Source organism: Rhamphochromis longiceps, linkage group LG5, assembly GCF_057381845.1.
Source record: "Rhamphochromis longiceps isolate RC_006_pf linkage group LG5, R_longiceps_female_GT1.1, whole genome shotgun sequence".
NCBI classification, from domain to species: Eukaryota; Metazoa; Chordata; class Actinopteri; order Cichliformes; family Cichlidae; genus Rhamphochromis; species Rhamphochromis longiceps.
This window is the reverse complement of record NC_140561.1, coordinates 31,199,339-31,208,946: the sequence shown is the minus strand read 5'-3', so window position 1 is coordinate 31,208,946 and position 9,608 is coordinate 31,199,339.

Here is a 9,608-nt window from a genome sequence, read left to right as displayed (position 1 = left end):
CACAACACCAACATCTATGCTCACACAGGGGAAAAGCCAAAGAGAGAGAACAAGAAGAAGAGACAGATAGAAGCTGGCAAGGCTGGACTGCAGGACTGAGGAGCCATGACACTAACATCAGCAGCAATAGGAGTAGCTACCACAAGGAATTCACAGATGAATCTCAGCCCACAGATTCTGTCTGCACTGATTTTCTTTCCAGGGACGTCACTAAAGCTTCTGCTAGAAATGCATCATAATAAACCTGCTCTCAAACCTGTTGAAATGTGGGCTCATTCTCAAAAATGGCTCTACACTAGCACTGGCAAGGCATTAATGGAAATCGAGGTACACTGATGGTTTAGATCAGGCAGGTCAAACTCATTTTACATCATGAACCACACATAGCCAACTCTGATCTTAAAATGGGCCAAACCAGCGAAACCTCCCTTGATGTCAGTGCAAAGATGTTTAACTGCACATTTATTCCCATTTTAAAAATTAAAAAAGTGCATTTTCAACAGTATATTTCAGTTTTTCTACACAATACAGAAATGCTGTTCTAGTGAATGCAAGAAATCTGTCAGCACAAATAAATAATTGTATAAAATTACAGAAAACGTTCTGGTAACTCAGTGCCCAGAAAATCTCCCCTTTCCTCCTGTGGACCCACTGTAAAAATAATAATAACTAGAAATGTCTATAGTAGAAAAACCGGAACTTTTCTGTGGTAGTTTATATATTTCTGAATTACTTTGGTGTATTATAAATGTCAGTGGTGAAGGTCTTCATTTAGTAGAAATGCTGCAAAACCTGTGAAAATACAGTTAAAGGTCCAAAGCTGGATGGCTGATTCTGGCCCCCGAGCCTTGTGTTTGACACCCCGGGTTTAGCTTAAAAGAGTCATGTTCTTTAGCAAACTCACACATTTCTAATCGTGTGTCAGCCTATTTGCTAAACCAGCTGCAAGCATTCAGACATGAAGCCAGTGCAAACAGATGCAGTCAGATTAATGGACTGGAGTGCACGTCTGCAATGCGGCTTTAATGGAATTGAGCCATCGTTAATTCCACCTGTGCTCTCCTACAAAATGTCTTGTGTAAAAGAAGCTCTGTCTTCAGAAAGAATCTGACAGTGAGAATTGCTGTGCAACACTTCTGTTCCAGGCTTAATCCCACGTTCAGTCACGGTGGCGGTTCATGAACGCTGGGTGGCTGCGGAGGCTCTGTGAGAAGCAGGCAGGAGACAGGACAGAAAGGAAAAGAAGGGGTTAATGTATAGGAGGCTGAGCGGTGTGGGTGTGAGGTCACAGCTATAATAAATACAAAACAGTTGGAGAAAGTTAGAAAGTAGAGACAGAGAGACGTGGAGGGGGCAGGTAGAGAGGGGGTGGGAGACAATAAAGCTCAACTGATTTGAATTCTATTCATAATTCTCTGCTGGGAGGCTGGTTAGCTGAAGGCGGCGGATGATGAGAGATGGAATGAAAGAGGGGGAGAAGGTGTGGGAGGAAGAGAGAGAAACAAAGGGAAGGACAAGATGGGATGTAGTGTTGAGTCTCTGAGGGGGAGGGAAACTGGGAATTAAATAGAGCTCGGCTTCAAACAGAAAGGTAGAGCGACAGACAGAATGAATGAAAGACAGACGGAGAGAGAGGGAGATGCTGTCTCTGCTGTGTGGAGGTTTGGCCGCTGATTTACAGCAGCTGCTCAGTTTGATTCCTGCAAATCAAAAACAAGAACATCAACCATTATCCTCCACACGGGGCTCACAAGACATACATGTACTTGTGTCCATAGCAGCGGGCAGCAGAGCATTACGGTAATGTGATTACAATTTTCAGTTAGCAAGAGGCAGAGCAGACAAATGCCAAAGAGTAGTCAGGTTGCTGTCATGAGGAGGTGCAAATCTGGGGACAAAATGCGGTGCAGTTTTATTAGATTCAGCACTAACATCATTAAAGGTCATGCTGACAACCACATCCTTTATTCCACGGTTTTCACCAGTGTACTACAAGCACGCTAGTGGTAAGCACATTTTTTAAGACAAAAGCTACAACTGTTAAGTTAGACGATGTATCTTATTGGCAAGTTTATACACTAAGTGGGAAGAAGTGGAAAATAATGTCCAGGTATGTGTTTCTCTCTCTGCCTACACATTAAACTCAAAACGTATCCCCTACCGCCACACAACAGCTGGGTCGAACTTTCCTAGTGGAAACCTTTGGAGTTTGTATTGTTTTAAGAGTGTTATATATGCGTGTATGTGTCACCAAACCTCAAACTATGTTAAAGTTTGAGGTTCAGTCATTTTGGCAGCTTTGAATGGCAGTATTTGGATCAGAGTAGGTATTTTGGTTGGAGGAGGAGTTGTTTGTTGAGTAAATGAGCCAGAATAGGAGCAGAACATTTTGTCTCTGAAGATGAAGCTAACGGTCATGATCACTTGCTGGAAATATTTATAAAAAAATTGCAAACACAAAAATTTCCAAAACTTTTAAAAGTACACTAACTTTAGTAAAATAGAAGTGTACTTATTTTTTTTATTTATTTATTTTTTTAAACTATTTTCTTGTGCTATTCTAGGGGCAGGTTGATCAAATTCTCAGGTATTCCTCTCCCAGGTGACCTCAAATCACCATGCTCATAAACCTCCAACAGAAAGCATCCATTAGGGATCCTTAATAAGTGTCCAAACAGCCTCAACTGGGTTCTTTTGATGCAAACGATCAGCAGCTCTGATCCCTTTGGTGTCTTAGCGCTCGCCTGTGAGGATGAACCCAGACACCTTTCAACGAAAACTAATTTTAATAGCTTCCCTTTTTTTTTCTTTTGTTGTTGTGTATTCTCACCCCAGGCTGTCAAATGCTACTCAGATGCTGCTCTTGCACACAAATGGCTGCAGAGAAACACAAGTCCACATTTGCAGAGGTAGTGACAGCATAGGCTTTTCACTCAGGAGACCAAATTTCACTTTATTTTCACTCACTGATCATTTACAATTGCTCCACTTTTTACTTTCAACATTAGAAAAAGGGCTTCATTTGGGTTCAAATGTTCCCATTCTCAACAATTACACTCAGGGTGTCCAAAGTTCCCTTTTTCTGCTAGACTTGAGCTGAGCATTTTCACCATTTGAGCTTCTTGAAACCAGAAAAGTGCACCTGCAGTGGCTTTCAATGTGAAAGTGAAGAACACTCAGTTGGTTCTGAGTTTTCAATCAGAATCAAGGCTCACTCTAAAGTTTATCCTGGTTTATGCCCTTCTGGAATCTAAAGGGAACCAAAGTTCACTAAATAAACATCACACACAAACATCTGCATGGGCTTCACTTTTCAGGCCTATGTCCTTCATTTTTTTTCTACATAATCTATGGGCAGGATAGTCTGAAACTAGAGCCTCAGGCTGAGTATTTTCCCCCTGTGGTGATCAGATGAACCCAGCTTAATCACATCTTCTGCAAAGAACAGAGAAGGAATTTTGAGCTTCCCAGTTTTCTTCCTCCACATCTGGCCAGTGAGGACTTTGACATCCCAACCATGGAAACTGCAAACCGAACTGGAAAATAACTATTTGTAGAGGGATCATAAATATAGTTTGGATGGACAAACTTTCATGTCCTCTATGGTAAAGTGTCCTGACTTTTAAAAAATGTCTTGGTTCTTGGTTTATTTTTATTTTCATGTTTTTGATTTGCATTTATTTCTTTGTGTGTTTCAGTTTAGCTTTCTCAGTGTTTCACTGTATTTTGTTGTCAAGTCTTCTTTTTCTTTGTATTAGGTGTTTCCCTGTTTAGTTGCTTCGTATTTTATTTTGATAGTCATGCATCTGTGCTTTGTACTTAGCTTTGTTGCGCATTAGATCCTGTCGTGGTCCCCATCTGTTTCCTTTCCCCTCGTTATCTTGTGTATATGTGGTCTAATTCTCCTCTTCTACTTTGAATTTCTTTAGCATGTTTTTGATATTCGGATTCCTTCTTATCTTTTGAATTTTGGGCTTGAGCTTTTCTTGGTCCGTGAAATGGAGGCAAAAGAAAAAACGTAACCTGTTTTTACCTTTGTGAAGACATCATATTAGCTTACATTTCTTCCATGAGACACAAAACCCCAAGAGACACAGTTAACCATGGGAGGACTGCTTAGTCCTAACAATGTGATTGTATCAGTACACACACACACACACACAAACACCATATGCGGGTATAAAATGCTGTGTTGTGTCTTGCGTTTCGCTGTCATAAACAAGCCGAGCTGTTGGACCTGCTGAGAGTCTAAATATGGACGTTGTGAGCTGGTCTCTGTTAGGGAGCTGCAGGCCTCCTGTATAAACATCCAGCCTCCATATCCAACACACTGAGGAACAGTGCTGATAGAAAATCCTCAGCAGTAATGTTCTGCACTGAACATGTATTCCAACACCCTAACAGCCATCAGACAGCGTTTGTGTCCATGACAGGTTTACTTATTATCTTTGGAAAGAATGACTTAAAGTGTTAATACATATGCAACAGTGACAGAGGATGGAGAAGTACTGCATGGCTGTAGCACAGTCATAGCTCACAAACTTCTTGAAATGCACCAGTTATAGGTTCAGAAACACGGAGTCAGTTTTCATGGGAATCTGTGCAACCCTTTGAAAAACTGAGTAACTTAACTACTTCCAATTAAGAGAGTAGGTAGCAGCCAGGTGCTACTAATCAAATGCACTTGACTAATTAATCATTGATTGATCGTCAGTGAGTGTGACCTCCTCTAAAAACCAAAGGTTTTGGCAGATCTTGAGAAATAATTGTTGCTGCCCATCAATCTGAAGAGGGCTATAAGGCCATTTCCAAAATATATAAACGCCATCATTTTGCAGAGGGAAATATTATTCATGAGTTGAAAACAGTGAGGACAGCTGCCAATCTTTCCAGGAGTGGCCACTCCAGCAAAATTTAATTAAGTTTTAATTAATGGATTTGAAAGTGTGAGTCAGCATTAACATCTGGGCTTGAATGTAAACATTTGCTAAGTTCATAGTATGCGTGGTTCCTATAAGTGAACTAACTGTTGTCTTTGCTGAGAACTAACACATTTGTTTAAAGACACCCCTTTTAAAAACAATGTCACGTTTAAATGTTGCATATTCAAATGTAAAAAAGAAGGATCCAGGATGTAGGAACCATGACCCCACCCATTTGTTACTGAAGCCAGCTTTTTAAATTCTTCTCTTTGACTTTATGGCCTTTCCTGTCTTAGGGCTCTAGTGGCAGAAGTGCAAATATTTGCAAGAGTAGGCTAAACACTATTATCAGCTAAAGCTAGGTTAGCAAACGACAGACAGAAAACTCCTAATTAGCACTTAGAAACAGAGCTATAAAATAATCTTATAAAGCATGAACCTTCTGAAAGATCTGAAGGATACAACTCAAGTCAAAAGTTTTATATGATAATTCCATTAAAATACCCCAAAAGAAACCAAAACAGTACATTATAGGGATTTAATTCGGTGAGTCATAGCTTCATTTCTCAATACAGACAGAAGCACTTAGATTGGGCCATCTGGAGCTTAGATCTTGCAGCCCTGATAAAAACCTTTTATGCTGTCTAGAAACAGCTTTTTTTTTTAGTTTATTTTTTTTATTGTAAGTTGTTCGTGGTCACGTCAAAATCAGTGTCAGCCCTCCAGCTTGATTCTAATTGGAGATATTGAGGGTGTTAGAATTGCCGCAGGTCCCCCCTGCTGCTCAGAGGTGTTTCTGTTTGTCTACACTCGGTAATATGAGTGATACAAAATGCTTCAAAAGCCAGTCAGGATTTCACATTTATATTTCCACAGCATCACAAACTACATCCTCCAATATTCTCCTGGCAGTCGCTACAGGTTTTTACATCTTTATAATGCTGACTGAGCACTAAAAGTTTCAAGAAGAATGAAAACCTCCTTTGAGATTATTTTCAGACGTTTCAGAACAAATCAGCTTGTTTCAGCTTTTAAATCCTTAAGAAAGAATAAAATGCACTGAAATTGTCAAAGTTTCATGAACTGAGATACGTTTATGATTCACAGATATTTCCCGTCTTTGCCACAACGTATTGTAGTGATAGATGTGTCTGTTGTCAGACTGAAATCAAGTTATTGATTTTAAACTTTCTCAACACTGCAGCTGTATCTGACCATCATTAATCTGTACCTGGTGTCGCCCTTCATGTCTGAGAGACGCTGAATCCTCAGTCATGGAGCAACACTGCCCTCGTGTGGCAAAAAAGAGATCTGCCAATCTTGAATTAATACGATTTATCATGAACTTGTCTTCATCTCTTCAAGATATGTCACAATATATAGTCTGACATTCAACCTTTATTTTTTTTTAAATTTTGTTACATGCTTTCTCTCAAATCCTCATTTAGATAATTTTTCCCTTTTTTGTGCCACAGATGGACGCTCGGGTATTGTGGACCTCTGGAACTTTCCCAGAGGGCCTGATGATGATCATGCTTTCATCTTTCCTGCCTCCTAACATAAGTTTGTTTTTCTTCTTCCTCGCACTGGAAAAACTTTGCGTTTGGCAGAGTCAGTCAGAAAATGATGTTAGGCTGTTAAATTATAATAAAAACAAGGTGACAGAACAAGCGTCATGATGATTGGGGTGTGAATGTGCTGTTATTCTGCCAGCTACACAACTACTTTTCAGTATCAGTATATTGATCTAACACATGGTTGAGGCTTTAAATCAAATTAAACCGGCATAAAAAAAATTATAAAATGATTTCTATCAAAAAATTTAACATTTTTCAGAAATATTCTGTCTTCCTCCGCTCGGCCCAAACGGTCGAAACTGAATTGAATTGAATAGAAATTCATTTTCATGAAAAACTATTGATATGAAAAGTGCTGATTGTGGCCCTGGTATAGGTTTTATCTATTCCAAATCACAATCTGTGGTATCGCCCTTCTCATCATGAAAATAAACAATAAAGTCAGATTAATTTGACTTTATTGGTTTGAATTGAATTAGTTTGAATTGCCAAAATTCAAAGGCAGACTTCTGGAAAAAGTTCAAACACAAGATATCTTGTGTTTGAACTTTTTCCTGAAGTCTGCCTTTGAATTTTGGCTTTTTTTTTTTTGTCTTAGTGTTGCCAAATTAATGAAAGCTCTGTTTACTCAGGACTCAAAGGGACCCCCAGAGTTTATTTGTGAGCTTTACTGATGTTTCCCATGTCATTTAAAAGGGATCAACGAGGAAGTGGCCCTGGCAGTCCTCCCCCAGGCTGCTGGTGGGCCTCCAGTCAGCTTCCACCGCCTGCCGTCTCTCACTGAACAGAACAAACTGGACTGGTGACCGAGGACAAGAAAGCATTCGGACCTTCTGGTTCTGATGGGAACTTTGCAGCTCAGAGGACTCTGTGGGAGTCTAGCATCAAGCAGAGACAGAGAAAAACTTTTTTTTGGTGCAAGACACAGTCAAGAAAAACTAGAATTCACCACCATCCCTCCTGCTGCCTCAAGAGCACTTTCTCTTTCTCATATAGGACAATTTCCTCTTAGCATCTGAAACTGGGAATTAAAATACTTCACCTGAGATAACTGAAATCAGTCTCAGTCTTGTGTTTAAGGAAGTCTGGATATGATCAGCTCAAAGACTGCAAACAAGAAGAAATCACTAGCCTGAAAAAGTTTAAAAATACACATGCCATCACCCCTGAGGATTTCCAGCGATTGTGTGTACATGTCACAGAAAAAATTAAATATTTAAAAAAAGATTGATAGACTTTAAAAAAAAAATAATTAAATGATGTTGTTTTATTGGTAATATCTTCAACAATGACTAGCAAACGAATGAAAGGCCTTTATAGTGTCTTTGCGATCCTAAGCAACAACTCTGGGTTGTGCTGGCTTTGCATTTAGCCAACAGAGGGTTTCATTTGTGGACAGGCCTCTGATAGCATCGCTGATTAGCAGTGAGCTGTTGTCCTGGAAATGGACACTGCTAACAGATACTGTGCTGCATATTTCCTGAGCCCACTGTGGCTGGAGACAGAACAAGACAGAGTCAAACCACAACTGTCAGAGCACACAGAGGAAAGACTGGACATCAATATAATGGGGATAAAGACAGGCAACAGAGTGCTTTTATTTTGGAATTCTGTGCAATTTGTGAGGAAAGTCAGTGAACGTATCTCTTTGATCTTTTTCATCTATTTTACTTATTAATCCATTTAATATATTAATTCATTCATATAGAAAATGGCCAATTTTGTGCTAATGTAAATGAGACAGTTTAGATTCGCTCTCCCCAGCAGAAATCCCGGGGGCTGAAAAATGAAGCTTGAAACTGCACTTCCTCTAATGGCCACTGGAGTTTGGACTACAGACTTCCAAAATGACCCAAAAAAGGCATAAAAATATTTGTTTACAGCCTGTTGTATGATTTCCCCCATCATGAAAACTGTGGTTTACTGTTGGACCTTGAGTCGTGATAAATAAAAATGTAACACACCATTCTGAAGTTTTCCCAGGTTTACATTTTACTGATAGGTGTGCTGACTTGACACATGCAGCTTTACCTGATAGTTTATCTGCTATTCCTGATCTTCATCAGTTCAAGCCACCTAATTGAACTTGTAAGACCATATTTGCAGTGTGGGTGCTTTTTGAACATTTTGAACATTTGAGTGGCTATTTGACTAAAATATGGCCTGGTGTGTGATTTTGGGATAGATAGATGAGATACCTTTATTAGTCCCACAAGGGGAAATTAGAATTAGTCAGTTGTCTGTTATTTAGTTCTGAGCAGCAAGGATCTGTGACAACCTGAAGAATTAGCTCATAACTTCTATTCCACTCTAAAACTCTAAAGTGAAAACTCACTTGAAATTCATGTGCGGCATGAAGTTTTGGGACTTTTTAAAGGTGTGTATGATATAAGACTACAGTGCAGTTATATAACTGGTTAGCATCATAGACTGTATATAAAGGATGGACATAGTCATTGTGGCATTATTAAGTCTGTTGTATACCTTCAAAGCTTTCAAAGCAAGACTTTCAGCAACACCATGTCTGTGTTTTCAAAACAAACAGAAAGGACAGTTCTGATTGAAAAATAATGATAACTGCTTTCTTACAGCGTTCCGACTCATGCTTAATCTAGGCTACCACAACAGACACGATTGGACTTGAAACTAGAACTTGAGACCATAAAATAATCAGGACAATGTTTACTGAGTCCTGAGCATGACAGTCAAAGGCAGTTTTCACAGAAACGTCTTCTGAACTTCTTTCTGCAACCAGAGAAGTCCCCCCCTGCTGTCCATTAGAAAGAATACTTGTGCATGGACATTACCTTTCAGACCCAGAAGCTACAAACATCATTAACATATTATCCATCAGTGGATTATGAATTATCGATTTGTTTTACGTTCACTCGCTTGCAATAAAACATTTTAGACACAAGTAATGTAAACATCGTTCAGGCCCACGTAAACACAGCAGGGCCATGCAGAGTTTAGAAAGAGCCTTTAGTGTTGGTTTTGGGCCATATTGCTAACTTGAGGCCACCATGCTGCTGTGTCTCAGCTGGTTGCCAAGGCAACCAAGAAGAGAGGAGTTTTGGCTTATCTTAGCAGACCACAGCAGTTTTCCTCC